At 42.5% G+C, this 14,546-nt stretch overlaps 1 long non-coding RNA gene across 3 annotated transcripts in view; it reads left to right on the forward strand.

Annotated features, from left to right (window-relative positions):
* Window positions 1-3,447: 3,447 nt before the first annotated feature.
* Window positions 3,448-14,546, forward strand: part of LOC132592112 (uncharacterized) — an 81,083-nt gene continuing 69,984 nt past the window's right edge. For all 3 annotated transcript variants that reach the window (XR_015950113.1, XR_009557543.2, XR_015950114.1), the window contains exon 1: window positions 3,448-3,665. This is a non-coding gene — a long non-coding RNA (uncharacterized LOC132592112). The remainder of the gene's footprint in view (window positions 3,666-14,546) is intronic.

Consider the following 14,546-nt stretch of genomic DNA (forward strand, 5'->3'; position numbering starts at 1 on the left):
AACACCCCCCTTATTTTCTTATAACGGCAATGGCACCCACCTGAGAGGTTCCGGAACTTAGTTCTGGCAGGTTCCGGCTGAAAAAAAGCCTGAGGTATGATGCTATTTTAAATAAACATTTATCGCTTTTATATCCTACCTTTCCTCCAAGGGGTTCAAGGCCATTTACGTGGGTTGCGTTTCTTCCTATTTTATCCTTTGCGATGGGTTGGATTGAGAGGTGGTTTCTAAAAATCAGTCTTTACTGTCATTTTCTATCAACTCAGAACCGGCGCCAGCCTTGTGCTACTCAGTCTCAACAAGGATTTTTCACAACAGAACATCCCCTTGAGACACAGTTTTGCTGTATGATAGAAAGCAACAGCAAGAAAAGCAAGCAGGTGATTATTTTTTACACCATGGATTGAGAGATGTTGACTAGCCCAAGTCTCCTGGTGAGCGTCATAACTTACTTGGGGTTTGAATCCAGATCTCCTGGTTCAGCACGCTAATCCATGAGTCAGCCAACGAAAGGAAGCAGGATTCCTGCCTTAAAGATTCGAGGACACACTTCATTGTCTTTTACAATTTCCTTAGGCCAAAGATGCCATTGCTCAATGACTGGAAAAGGCATGTGCTCCAAGCACCATGGCCCATCCCGAAATATACTATTGTGTTTTCTCTTTAATTAAATCTGCCTGGAAAGAACCCAACTCCCTTCACATTTCTTTCCCTGCCCCCAGTGGCCCATTCTGGAGGTTCCCTGTGAATTCCTCATGCTGCCCCAGGTCCCCCCGCCATTGGTTGGGCTCCCTCTGCCACCCAACATACAGGGGAGGTGATTTGTACAGTTTATTAAATTAATCTCGAAGAAACATGAACATTCCAGGCTCGCTGTTGGCTAAGTATGTGTTTTATCTTGCAGTCTGTTCCATGACCTGGAGGAAGCCAAAGCAAGTTAAGCAGATGTGTGAGTTTGGCCCGGGGGGGGTGACCCCACTCTGCCCACAAAATCCCAAACTGGCAGTTGTTGTTGTTTAGTAGTCATTTAGTCGTGTCCAACTCTTTGTGACCCCATGGACCAGAGCATGCCAGGCACTCCTGTCTTCCACTTCCACCCGCAGTTTGGTCAGACTCATGTTAGTGGCTTCGAGAACACTGTCCAACCATCTCGTCCTCTGTCCTCCCCTTCTCCTAGTGCCCTCCATCTTTCCGAACATCAGGGTCTTTTCCAGGGAGTCTTCTCTTCTCATGAGGTGGCCAAAGTATTGGAGCCTCAGCTTCAGGATCTGTCCTTCCAGTGAGCACTCAGGGCTGATTTCCTTCAGAATGGATAGGTTTGATCTTCTTGCAGTCCGTGGGACTCTCAAGAGTCTCCTCCAGCACCATAATTCAAAAGCATACATTCTTCAGCGATCAGCTTTCTTTATGGTCCAGCTCTCACTTCCATACATCACTACTGGGAAAACCATAGCTTTAACTATACGGACCTTTGTCGGCAAGGTGATGTCTCTGCTTTTTAAGATGCTGTCTAGATTTGTCTTTGCTTTTCTCCCAAGAAAGATATATCATTTTTTGTAATGTTGTTGTTGTTTAGTCGTGTCCAACTCTTTGTGACCCCATGGACCAGAGCACGCCAGGCACTCCTGTCTTCCACTGCCTCCCGCAGTTTGGTCAAACTCATGATAGTGGCTTCGAGAACACTGTCCAACCATCTCGTCCTCTGTCGTCCCCTTCTCCTTGTGCCCTCCATCTTTCCCAACATCAGAGTATTTTCCAGGGAGTCTTCTCTTCTCATGAGGTGGCCAAAGTATTGGAGCCTCAGCTTCAGGATCTGTCCTTCCAGTGAGCACTCAGGGCTGATTTCCTTCAGAATGGATAGGTTTGATCTTCTTGCAGTCCATGGGACTCTCAAGAGCAGGGGTCAGCAAACGTTTTCAGCAGGGGGCCAGTCCACTGTCCCTCAGACCTTGTTGGGGGCCGGACTATATTTTGAAAAAAATATATGAATTAATTCCTATGCTCCACAAATAACCCAGAGATGCATTTTAAATAAAAGGACACATTCTACTCATGTAAAAAATGCTGATTCCCGGAACATCCGCGGGCCAGATTTAGAAGGCGATTGGGCCGCATCCGGCCCCCGGGCCTTAGTTTGGGGACCCTGCTCAAGAGTCTTCTCCAGCACCATAATTCAAAAGCATCAATTCTTCGGCGATCAACCTTCTTTATGGTCCAGCTCTCACTTCCATACCTCACTACTGGGAGAACCATAGCTTTAACAAAAATTGGCAGTAAAGTAGATCAAATTCATGTGTTTGTATTTACAGGTAAAAAGCCAGCAGGTGTATGGGGGTTTTGTGCCACGTGTAGGGAGATCTCCCCGTTGGGCAGAAGTCCAAAGTGCAATTAGCTCCTGGCTCTCTGGGAACAAGTTTGTTTTCTTGAGTCAAGGTGGTGGAACTGGAAAAGATAAGAGAGGATGAGAAAGGGTGGGGGGGGTGAGGCCTTCAGGGACATTATAGCTGCATTCCACTCTCACAGTCATAGTCCCCCCCAAACAAAATGTCAGGGAGAATGAATGTCTCAGAGAAGGAGAGAATTGCTTTGAGGAAGACATTCTTTGGGGGAAAACATTCTTTGGGAAACATTCTTTGGGGGACAAACCACTACCATCTCTCTGGGGGAGAAGGGATTGTGGTAGTGGGCAATTCAATCATAGTTATGGTAGGTATTCAGTCTACAGGGCAAATTGCCTGCAAAGGCGCAACGGTTACGGCCTGCATCTTCGGATATTGCCTTCAGAGGGTGGAAAAGAATATGTGAAAAATTATTTTGGAACAGGTTCTTGAGGAAATATTTTTAAGAAGGAGTCAGTATGTATTTACTGCTCTTTTCAGAGGTCACTCCAGAAAGAAGAAGAAAAAATCTGCAAAGAAGATCTATTCTAGTAGATCAATCCTGCCTCCATGAGGATTATTTCAAAAGTACTTCCTCCCTGGAAGCAAAGTTTCCTAGGAACTGCCCTCTTTCTTGCCTCTATAGCAAATTCCACCTTTGGTCTTTAAGGAGGCCTTATAAAACAACAGGAGCATTTCCCAACAGTGACCTCATGTTTATTTGCTTGTTTGCTTGTTTGCTTTCTTGCTTGTTTGCCCTCCAGGAAACTGGCTCAAGACTGCTTAACTTGATTTGCAAATACTGTTGCCCAGCCTCCAAAGCAATGCCTGCATTTGATCACCGCTGGCTTCAACGCAGTATCAGAAGCTCCGCATCTCCTTTTCTCAGAACCACGGAGACAGCAGGAGTGGGAGCTCTTTCCAAATGTCAGTGTTTCAGTTTGCAAGGAGGCACTTTGTTATCAGATAGTTTCCATTCAAGTCATTTAGCCAAGCTCACTGGCTGGCGTCATTCCTTAGACTTCAAAGGAGACGCACCAAGCATGTAGCCGGCCCTGGGTAGCGAGCGTCCATTTACTGGCTGCATGTTTTTCAGATGCCACTGCCAAGGGTTAAAATGTTTACATACCCCCTGAATTTAAACGGCCGTTACATGTCAAATGCCAATGGGAAAGACAGCTGGAGTAGCTAAACTGAGTGCTTTGATCTTACTATCTGTAGAAAGAGGTCATTTCGTTTCCCCCAAGAACCACAGACGTTTAGATGATCCATGTGCGGCTCAAGCAAGTATATGACTGGCTATATTTTTCTTTACATTTCAGATGTAACCCCTACTAAATATTGATTTTAATGCATTTCTACTTGCTAACTTAACGTGTGTGCGTGTAAACAGTAAGCATGCTCTGCTTATTGTGAATAACCCCTTGCAGAAAATTTATGTGGCATTGATTTGAAGAGCAAGTGTTTCATTAAAAGAGACACTTGGCCATTTACTAGGTAGGGTAGGGGGTATGATCTTAATTGTGGTTGAAAAATCTAAGAAATAGAGGCTGCAATTCTGCATGCTTTCTGGTTGTTTAAGCACCATTGATTCCCATGGGATTTAAGCAACCTGTGTGCAGGATTTCATCTAGTTGTAGCCCAGTCAGGTCCAGCGTTGATTAAGATGAGAAGAAGGGGAGAGCTCTTGATTCTGTTCAGGACCAACTGATGTGCTTCACTGTTAAAAGAGGCAGTATATGCTCATAACTTCACTGAGAAGTTAAGTTTGGGGTTCTGTATAGATAATACTCCTGACTCACCTCTTCTAATTATGCCACTGTTGAGGCTGAGGACTGAATCCATCGGAGAGCAGTTCAGAATCGGCTGTTCTAAAACTCAGCAGGAGTTGGGACAACAAGCATAAAGGCTGCTGGCAGAAGACGGATAGACGGAGCCAGCATATTTTCAGCGAAATGTGTGAGGCACAGAAGCTCCCTGTCACTATTATTAATCATGTAGTGAGGACAGAATTAGTTATAGAAATATACTTTATTGTGAAGCACATCAAAGTAGGGAGTTTTAGGAGACAGACAGATGTAGTCTTGCTGCTGCAAATTTGGAAAAAAGTTCCGGTTGGATCATAATTCAGTACTTTTCCTTCAACTTTTCAAGACAATGAATTTAGCAATAGTGAAATATTAAAATCATGCTTAGTGGCAATTAACTCAGGTTTTGCAGATCAGTTTGCATTAGTTCAAGCAACTTTGATTAATGTGAACATATTGCTGTTGAATGCAGTCCATCACTGATTTTTCAACACAAAGGCAGCAGAGCCGCACACACTTAATTTTTTTTCTGAGAGGAGGGAGCTGGAAATTAATCTGCCCCCATGGTCTGTTCACACTTGCAAGTTTATTTTCTCATTCAGGGATGCCATCCCTCCTTCCCTCCTGAGCCAGAAGCCATAGTAATGCAAATTGAGCTCGGGATCCTACCAATGAGGAGCAGGGGCAGTCCCATGGCACTCTTTTGCTCCCTCCCACTCCCAAATTTGGTTAAAGGGAGAGGGGACACAGTTCTGGATCCCTGTAGGAGTCAGGAAATGCAGCTGAGTGGCAGATGAGCCTCGTCTTCATGCAACATTCAGTTCACAGCAGCTTGAGTAGCAACTCGCTTCGGATATTTCATTTGATCTTTCGGAAGAGAGGTGCTGGAGTCGAGCTGCCAGGAAACCCCACCCTCTTAAGGGCTGGATGTTGGCAGGGCCGGTGCGTCCATTTAGGCGAACTAGGCCATCGCCTAGGGCGCCAAAATGGAGGGGGTGCTGCCCAGCCTGCCTCCCCAACCGCCCAGCCACCGCCCGTCACCGCCGCCCTCGCCTGTGGCTTCCTTTCTTATTTTTTTCTTCTCCCGACGTTGCCGGGCGAGGGGCGGGTTAGGGAGGCGCCACGCTAGTGACTGACTGGCATGAAGCCCCTCCTTGCTGGCCCGCCCCTCGCCCGGCAACGTCGGGAGAAGAAAACATAAAAAGAAGCTGGGGACGCACCAGAAGGTGACCTCGCCTAGGGCGCCAAAAACCCTAGCACCGGCCCTGGATGTTGGTAATTCAGGGTCGTTCCATGAAGGTTTCATTGAGCATCGGTGCTACTCACGCATGGAAGCTTTTCACAGCATTCATAGGGCATCGACAGCAGAAGCGTGCCATCCTCTATTCCAGTCTGTTTAGATTTTATTTGCCCTCTCTGGGTGAAATCTGAGAAAAACCCTCACGAAAACATGGCTGCCAATGCCCCTTTTGCAATATCTGAATGACACAGTGGGAATATGCAACCTCCGTGGGGAGCGAAAGACAATCGCATGCATATTGTGTTCATGGCCACTTAATGATCATGATCATGTTGTTGTTGTTTAGTCGTTTAGTCGTGTCCGACTCTTCGTGACCCCATGGACCATAGCACGCCAGGCACTCCTGTCTTCCACTGCCTCCCGCAGTTTGGTCAAACTCATGTTCGTAGCTTCAAGAACACTGTCCAACCATCTCGTCCTCTGTCGTCCCCTTCTCCTTGTGCCCTCAATCTTTCCCAACATCAGGGTCTTTTCCAGGGAGTCTTCTCTTCTCATGAGGTGGCCAAAGTATTGGAGCCTCAGCTTCAGGATCTGTCCTTCCAGTGAGCACTCAGGGCTGATTTCCTTAAGAATGGATCATGATCATAAGAGCACTAAAAGCAGCAGCTAAACCCAGTCTGGAGAATTAGAGAGAGAGAGGGAGGGAGGGAGGGAGAGTTTTCATCAGGCACACAAAAGTTAATAACAAAGTGTCTCAGGCAAGCCTCCTTGGGAAGGAAATGCCATACATGAGGAGCTACCACTAATAAGTTGCTCCGACTGCCTGTGAACCACGCGCATGCCATCTTGGGTGCTCGGGAAGCAGAATTGTGAAAAAGCGTGGAGGCAATCGTATCAAAATTAATGCAAATAAGTAAATAAAATAGACACGAATTTCAGTTGGAGTTCTGCATCCAAAAGCAGAGCTTCCTGGTGGAATGCACCCTTCAAAAAAGCACCTACCTTTCTAATGAGAAGGTAGTTTAGGTGTCAAAAACAGATCCCTCTCCTAGTCTGATATTTAACTATGCTTTTCTTTACTGAAAACGTCGAAAGTTGGTCAGTAGCTCAAATAACCTATATAAAAATCAGAGGACTCACGAAGGCTTGGATGGTTGGTGACATATATACATTCCCCCCCCCCTAGTCGTTATTGCCTTGTATGTAAGCTTTTCCTAGCACATTCAGTGAGGATATGAATTCCAGCACAGTTGTGGTAAAGTCCTTCCTCAGAAAGGCTGATCTAGTTTTTAAAGGCAGGTCATGAGACTTTGAGGGGGTAGTGAAAACTGAGGCCTCTTCTGTGTGGATACATTTCATTTTTGTGCTATTTACTTCTCCAGGAGTACTTACCATTTATCTCTTTCCTCCATTATACAAAATATAGACTGCAGTTACCGTACCTTTTGGCATAGTAGCCAAGTGGTTTATCCTGCACCATTACTCAAGTCTCAAACCACTGCTCAGGCTTTCCAGAAGGTTGCAGGAAGAATATTCCCTCTCCCCTAGCAGTAGTTCCCAGAATCTGGCCCTGTTTTCTGGAAGCCTAGAAACTACTGGGCATTCCTCTCCCCATGTATGTAAGCATGCATGCATGAATTTGCAATGCTCACTTTTGATACCCCAGCCGATATGTCAACAGTTCCTAAAAGTTACATTCTTGTACGGCTGTGAAATAGGACACTGCAAAAAAACTGTCTACCGTTTTTTGAATTCTTCCTTCCCCCTTTGACTCAGGTCTCTTGATTATGGGTGCAGAAAGTACAGTGAAAACTGCCATGCTTGCAAAAAATACGAAAACTTAAACAATGCTGTTTGTATTTGAAAATATGGCAGCGTGGTGATTTTGAAGAGTGGGGAAATGAGAAAAGCCGTGGTAGAGCGTAAACAGAAGATCCTGGGTTCAGTCGTTTGGCATATCCAGGTAAAGATCTCAGGTAGCAGGAAAGCAGAGCCCACAGAATTGTAGAATCCTAGGGCTGGAAGGGACCCCAAGGGTCATCTAGTCCAACCCCCTGCAACTTCATATGTAGTCAAACCTCCACCCAAAATGAGGAATCCCAAACATTTTATTATGACTGTTAGCCATCTCAGTATTACTCTGGGCGGCACAAAGCATTCTCAGCACTGCTTCACAAGAAATACGTGTGTTTATCAGTGCAATGCTGAAGTGCCAACAGGCTCGAATGATGTTTTTTATTACTAAACAATGCTAAGAATACCTTTAAAAAAAACTCCATGCCTTCCTTCCTGGCCAGCCGTCAAAGGGAAAGCGTGTTTGCAATTGTGTTGCTGACTGCAGTGAAATAGACACATCAAAGACTTAAGAAAGTAGTTTAAAAACATGTTACTCATTGAACTGTCACTTTCTGCTGCCATTACGCTCGTAATTTACAGATAGAGAAGTAAAACCATGTCTCTCACATGCATTCGAGTTATGCATTGCAGAATATAAGACCCTGATGATTAGATTTCCTGTGGATGGTTTCTATAAGAATGACTAGTATTAGTAGTTTGTTCTTTTGAATGAGGGGGAAAAAAAACCTGGGACGTCATTTTTTTTTAGTGAGTCAGTTTTAATCTGGGATAGAACGGGGCCAGAGAACACTCAGTCAGGACTGAGTCACTTAATGTATTTGATAAATGAAATGTTGTCTGCCTCTGGTTCACAGCTCTGCACTGAGATATACAATACTAACATACTGCCTGGCCTTTTTGGAAGCAAAAAGCAAGCTGTCTGTGAATATTGCACACTGGGAATCCCGAGGCTTCCCAGTGGAACAAATGCAATTTTTCCTCCCACCCCCCACCCCCAATTTACTTGCTTTTGGGCTTATCCGCAATTACCTTTCGCCCAATGCTTTCTAGGTACACGCCTGCGCTTTTCCTGATCCGTGTCTGAACACGTTTGTTTTGTTTTGTCCCCGCTGCTTTCCTCAGGAAAACCTATAATCTTCACTCCTGAATCAGAGCAAATGGCAATTTGGGTTTTCCAATTCAGTCAAGAGTGGGTTTTCAGAGGAAAGCAGCAATCAGGGGGAGCTCTGACATGGAACCTGGGAATCCCAGACCTGCCTAGAAATGCAGAGCAATGGTAAGTGCTGATGAGCCCTTAGAGGACATTACCTTTCTGTAACAAAACAAAAGCCGGCTACAAATTCACAAATTCAAGTGTTCCAAGCAGTCTGAGCGCATGCATCGCACTACACAATGCAGTCAGTTGTGACAGAGAAATGTTTCTCAAATTAGGGATGGACAAATCTATGGTTTTCAGTTTCTCTCAATTTCTCACCTTAAATTCGGTTCACCACGTTTCCGTAGCAGTTTGTAAAAAAATTTTTTTAAAAGAAGTCAACATTTTACTGAGCATTTCTTCTAATATGCACATTTTTGCCAGCAATTTCCCCCAATACAATGTATTTTGTAAGTTATTTTCATTGATATATGCATTTTCATTGGTTATTGGTGTGGTTTGTTCTTGTTTTTATTCTGTATTTTGTGGTTTTATCTTGTATTTTTATGCTGTGAATAGCCTGGGATCTAAAGATGAAAGGTTGTTGTTGTTTATTTATTTATTTATTTATTTATTTAATAAGCACTTTCCCCTAATATGCACAAATTTTGGTTAGAAAACTGTATAGCAAATTTCAGAGAAGTGCAAGTTCCAGAGGGCAGGCAGCTGCATTTTAATTTGTTTTGAGGACAACTTAGGTAGATTCAATTTAAATATGAGCCATATCTCATGAGCCCCTCATCTCTACAAACCATACTAACACTGTTTTCTTCCTTGTTTTTGATTTGGTCCTCAGAATAATGTGATATGTTTGAAGCCCCGCAGATTTTTTTTTGCTGGTTTCCCCCCTTTCCCTTTTTTTAGTGTTTGGTAGGCAGAAGTCTCTATACAGTATGCTGTAGGTTATTCCTCCGTCATTTGCAGTACAATCCCAACCGTGTCTACTTACTCCCAGGTAAGTGAGTATCACAATGAACTACTTTGCAAGTTTCCTTAGTCCAGTGAGCTTTTCAATCTTGTTTGTAAATTGCAGCAAAGCGCATCTCGCTCAAACAAAGAATCAGATCACATTTTGTTCCTACAGTACATTGCAGATTATTGTTTACAGTCTGGCCCGCCCCGCATCCAAACTTCCGTGGAACCGGTTCCACGATGCTAAGCAGCTAGCTTTTATTAAACAGTGGTAGCCCATGATCTGTGGCAAACTGGATGTCAACTATTAAAAGGAAACAAAAAAATCCACTGGGTGGGTGCAAGGGCAAATTAGTTTTGTGCTTTTTAGCTCCAGAGACATAGATTGGCTATTCATTTTATATAATTTTTACAAGTAATGGGTAATGGTAAATAGCAATAACAAGAATATTTGGCTGTGATTAGGTTACCATCTAATCCAGGCATGTCCAAAATCCGTTTTGGGAGTTAATCCAGCCGGTTTAATCCAGCCCCTGTGGCTCAACAACTTCAATCCTAAAAAAAAGGTCAACAACTTTGGTAGGTTCTTTGGCCGGCTCTCACAGCCCTTCACTTCATCAAATCTGGCCCTCTTTGAAAAAAGTTTGGACACTTGATGGATGTCAATTAGACTAAAGTATCATTCTGCAGGTTAGTGGTGCAAATGTTGAATAACATTAGACCCACAAGTTATCCCTTTATCAAAGATGAACCAGACAAAGCTGGTAAAAAAGGCACTCCTAGCCACAGAAGACACTTTGCAGGTGTGTGGGTGGGTGTGGAGTATGTTCCATTGTCTTTTTTAAATAAATGTCTTGGTTTTACATATAATCACATTATGTAACAGCGTACCTTCTTATTTTATCTCTTTGGCTCATCTGAGCCGAATGACTTCCCTCCCTCCCATCTGATGGTTTACAAAATTAAACCTTACATCCTTACATTCGCCTTGTTTCCTATCCTTGTTGTGTTGTTGTTTAGTTGTTTAGTCGTGTCCGACTTTTCGTGACCCCATGGACCAGAGCACGCCAGGCACTCCTGTCTTGCACTGCCTCCCGCACTTTGGTCAAACTCATGTTCATAGCTTCGAGAACACTGTCCAACCATCTCGTCCTCTGTCGTCCCCTTCTCCTTGTGCCCTCCATCTTTCCCAACATCAGGGTCTTTTCCTAGGATTCTTCTCTTCTCATGAGGTGGCCAAAGTATTGGAGCCTCAGCTTCAGGACCTGTCCTTCCAGTGAGCACTCAGGGCTGATTTCCTTAAGAATGGATAGGTTTGATCTTCTTGCAGTCCAAGGGACTCTCTAGAGTCTCCTCCAGCACCATAATTCAAAAGCATCAATTCTTCAGCGATCAGCCTTCTTTAAGACAACAGGCATATCCTTGTTGTATCACTACCCAAAATATTATAGTACTCAACCTGAATAGGTAGCAATTTCATCTTACAAATCTTCAGATAACCCTGCTAATGACGTTCATTGCTTACAGTTGTCTTCCAAATATAATATAAAGCCACAGAAGACACTTGGGCCTCTAGAGACAGAGATGCGTTCAAGATACACATTTTCTCATTCGGAGGGAATGCAACCTCACTCAGAACAGGTAGCTTGCCAATTTCTCAAACATGGAAACCACCGCGTTAGCCTATTTTCAACCTGTTGTTCATGTTAGTTACTTAATTCTTCCCAAGCTCACAGTTGTAATTAGAATAGCAGGCTGTGTCAAATTTGGCATTTATGAGTATTTTCATAAACCCAACACAAATTATTTAATAAAAACAGAGTTCTGTATCAGCCTGTTTACATGAAAGAATTACTGCTGCCCAGAAATAAAGCATGTGTGTTATGGAAAATGTTAAGCATTGTGGAAAACGTTAAATCTGTTCATGTGACCTGAATACACTGTAAAAAAAAACCAACAACCTACAAACTGGGCATGAGTCCATAATTTTCCTTAAATTCTAAAGCCTTGAATTGGAACATTAATTGTAGTTAATTGGACAGTTTGCTGCAGCAAGCATTGTGGGTTCAAACGTCACCCAGAAATGCCATTCTTTTCTTAAATTCCATTTAGAGTTTTCCAGAGTTTCCTGATTTTAACATTTTCCTAACTTCAGAAAAAACATTTCATACTTTTAAGGTCGAAAGGGGCCCACCTCCAACCTGGTACTCTTCTCTTGCCTTAGTAACTTAAAATCTTCATTAAAAAAATATCATTTTAAACCAACTGAGATTTAAAATATTGTTCACATAAACGTGAGCAAGGAAACACTGAGAAGTCGGGAATGCTTAATGTTTCTGACCATCTTATATGTTCAGGTTCAGGAAGAGAGCTGGAACAGGCAGGTAGACCGTATGACAGGACTATTCAAAATGAAATCTTTGTACAAGGAAGACATTTCCACAGGATTCAATATATGACGATCTTATAGTAAAGAATGTCAGGAAATGAGGCTACACAGAATTATTTTAACTGGTACTTAACCAGAGCACAAGTATCAACAAACAAAAGGTAATTTATGGGTACAGCAATGCATGCCACCCATCAACAAAAGAGAATAATCTCTCTGTGTATATCTGTGTCTCTTTCTCTGTGTCTCTCTCTTACACACATGCAATATGGAGAACAGCATCCGAGAGAGCTGAGAAAGAAAAGATGATAAACATAATGATGGATATAAATCTTGCATCCAAGCCTACTGATGCTTCGCAATTAAATAGCAACCATGAATTTGTAAAATACTCTGGATTTGGTATCGTTAAGCAAGCGCTGAAAAGTAGGCAAATAGCACCTAACATTTACCCATCATCTTACTTTCATAATCAAAAGCTGCGGTCCTGATCCAAAAGCTTTTTTCACAGGTGGGATCTTGTTTCTACACCATTGTGTAGAGCAGGGGTCAGCAAACTTTTTCAGCCGGGGGGGGCAGCCCACTGTCCCTCAGACCTTGGGGGGGGGTGGACTATATTTTGAAAAAATAAAAATGAATGCCCCACAAATAACCCAGAGATGCATTTTAAATAAAAGTGCACATTCTACTCATGTAAAAACACCAGGCAGGCCCCACAAATAACCCAGAGATGCAATTTAAATAAAAGGACACATTCTACTCAAGAAAAAACACGCTGATTCCCGGACCGTCTGCGGGCTGGATTTAGAAGGCAATTGGGCCGGATCCGACCCACAGGCCTTAGGTTGCCTACCCATGATATTGGGAATTGCTTGGGTCCCGAAATGCATGCAACAACACAACAATCGGGAAACAATTTGCTTGTGAGCACACATGCGTAATTTGGAGCAATAACTTGTGGCCACATTTCAGATCATTACCCAGGGCTCGTGGGATGTGAGGAAAGCTCACAGAAAAGCTAGGCAGACGCTGGCCATGGTAGCTGGCTTTTTGAGAAACTGAATTAATTCCTGGGCTGCTTAAGATTAGAATGTCTGACCTAACACAAATGCCAACTGAAGGTAGAGAATGCATTTTGTAGAATCCATGTAATCAGATTTATTAACGTTGGAGAGTGCCAGTCAATTTGCAGTGGGCAAAAGAACTCTATCCGAAAACGTTTCTTTGAACTTGCTTAATGAGAGGCGACCGAACCTTATAGCCAGCGCCGTTAATGCATGGGTAGGCCTAGAAGAGCAATTTAAATTGCAATTAATTGTTATTTGTTATTTGGGGGTCTTGTTTACTGTTTTCTATTAGCTCCACAAAAAGAGTAGATGCGTATTCATATCGTTCAGTTATATTTCGAAAGCTTGTTTTGCATTTTTTTACAACTTGTATATGTCAGAAACAAGAGCTCAAAGCTCAGAAAACATTTTTATCACATAGAGTTTTGAGTAGCCTAAAACGATCATCCAAATAGCAGATCTGGTTGCTTTTTTTAAAAAAGCAAGCAAACAAACACACACACCCAATTGCTGCTGCTGTACAATTTCTTTTACTGCTGAGGTCTAACATGAGGACTGAGGAGCGAGAAAATGTAGCTTCATGTTGTGGAACCATCAGTCAACTGAGTTTCACCAAACTTGTTCAAGCATTTATTTACTCTCTTCCAGCCTTTTAAATTTCTTTGGGGACCAGTTTATATGGCAACTAGTGCAGGAAAGGACTGTGTGCTGCCACTGCAAATGGTTCTGTTTCGAAGCTTAAATGCAAAATGTTCCAGACCTTTTCCCATTCTGATTCTTCCGATTCAAAGTTCAATGTTCCAGTACATTTAAGCTTAGTTACAGCAATTGTGAATGACTCTGAAGTTCTGGCACTGTTACGTGCTTTCAAGAAATATGCATGATTTAAATGAAAGCAAAGTTGCACATGGCCAGTGGAAGCCTTTTGGTTTCACTGATATTTTATGCTCGTTCTGCATTGCAGGTCAGGTAACTGCTCCCAGGAAAGTTGGTTACCTCATTATCCAAAATAATGACCTCAGGCATGCATGCATATACATGTTCATCATCAAAATATCTCTTTTGGGTTGTTTTTGACATAATCTTGGCTTGAAAGGACAGTTCTTAAGCCCCTTCATCTGAGGTCATTGTTGCTATAAAATCACACATTTATAATATCCAGACGTTGTTCTGCAGCTATTAAAATGCTCCGTTTCATTATAATGCTACTGTAATTCTGGAAAGAAATCCTATTCAGAAAATGTAAATATTTCCTTTTCGTAAGATTTCAAGAATATATTTTTTTTAAATCACCAGTCCAGTAAAATGTTAAATGATATTTACTTATCTAATGGGTCTGACCATCTGAACATGCAGTTCTTTTCATATGTCTATGCAACTTAATGAATAGAATTGAAGAAAGACTTTTTAACCAAGAAACTTCTAAAAACCTTTTATTTTCCCCTTATAGCTTCATGCTGCCACATATCAATATTGACCTACGTTCACAGGCAAAATGAACTGTGAAACCCTTTATTCGAATACTTAAACCTTATTTGCTTCATTGGTTAAAGTTGTTTTCTTTTCATAGCTGTTTTCTGCATATCTTTCTGTTTTGTTCTAGATGCCATGATTTTTTCCCTTTTCCTTGTAGTTGAAATCTCAATATTCTTAAGGTGGGACTGGGTTTTTCTTTATTTCTTTTTCTTTTTAAGATCAAA

Source organism: Zootoca vivipara, chromosome 5, assembly GCF_965207765.1.
Source record: "Zootoca vivipara chromosome 5, rZooViv2.hap1.1, whole genome shotgun sequence".
NCBI classification, from domain to species: Eukaryota; Metazoa; Chordata; class Lepidosauria; order Squamata; family Lacertidae; genus Zootoca; species Zootoca vivipara.